Genomic DNA, 1,141 nt, shown 5'->3' with positions numbered 1-1,141 from the left:
TCAATAGCCGTTCGCATTATTAAGGCTCCTTTGGGATAACTCGAATATAACGCTTTGTTCCGCCCCTATTTGCAACTATTGGACGAATCTATGAATATTATATGAGGCCTGGGAGGCTAGCCAACGTCATAATTGCTTACGTTTCGTAGCTAAACGTTTTGTATTAGCTATCGCTTTTCTAAAGTGGTACGAGTTAGACTGCGCTTTGATCGCCACGTCGCAGTCACCAACAACGATTTTCACTCCGGCTAGGCCAGCCGGCGCTACGTGGCTATAGAAATGCACTCTGGCTTGATCACGCTACTACAGAAGAACGATAGAGAGATAGCTACGATACGCTTTGCGCGTTGAATTGTAACGTTGGTTAGGTAGGTACCCTGAATTGGCACACTTTGGGTTCCGTAATCCAATGAGATCCTCTTGCTTTACATAAATAAACCGATACGAGTACAATGGATATGTTAAATTAGTGGGAGTTTGTTGATTAAGTGGCTAATAACGACGCATATATTGAAATATTTTTAAGCACTATATTAATGGTTTGATACATTTAATTATTACACGCGCAAAATTGGATTAATCCATATTTGATTTGTTCCCTAGTTGTATAGATGGCAGCACCATCTCTCTCGCTATATCGTAATCCTGCAAAGGATTCGTATAGGAGGTGCAAGCACTAATTGCTCGCCCTTAGAGTTGGTCAAAGGCGCCTAGTCTTATCAGAGATAACATACACTAGAGAAATTTCGTCGGGTACCACGGCGGGCGGGTGGTCTAGTGGTGAGGACGTTAGCCGCGTAAGCTGAAGACCCGGGTTCGATTCCCGGCTCGGCCACCAGTGGGCCCTGTCGTTTTTTCTTTCGTGTATGATATCTATTTAAATTTATAATCCATAAAAGGTGATGATCCTTTTCTCTTTCGTATTAAACCAACTACCTACTCTAATTGTTAGACTAATAGTAACATGATACCTAACATACATTTTCGGTCACAAAAAAGGAATGTTTCGCAAATACTTCCAGGGACATTTTGGTAAATCTGGTATATCTCACTCAGCATCATGTAGGTAATCGTAGCAGCCTACCAATTTTTATCAATATCGATGACGTAATCCAAAGACACAAAATTTTTGAGAATTGCT

General features: G+C 41.2%; 1 non-coding gene across 1 annotated transcript; it reads left to right on the top strand.

Annotated features, from left to right (window-relative positions):
• Positions 1-763: 763 nt before the first annotated feature.
• Positions 764-835, top strand: Trnat-cgu. Its single transcript has one exon. It is a non-coding gene; the product is annotated as a tRNA-Thr (tRNA).
• Positions 836-1,141: the final 306 nt, after the last annotated feature.

Source organism: Leguminivora glycinivorella, chromosome 14 (assembly GCF_023078275.1).
Source record: "Leguminivora glycinivorella isolate SPB_JAAS2020 chromosome 14, LegGlyc_1.1, whole genome shotgun sequence".
Taxonomy (NCBI): domain Eukaryota; kingdom Metazoa; phylum Arthropoda; class Insecta; order Lepidoptera; family Tortricidae; genus Leguminivora; species Leguminivora glycinivorella.
The sequence above is the reverse complement of the archived record's forward strand: the minus strand, read 5'-3'. Positions and strand labels throughout refer to the sequence as shown.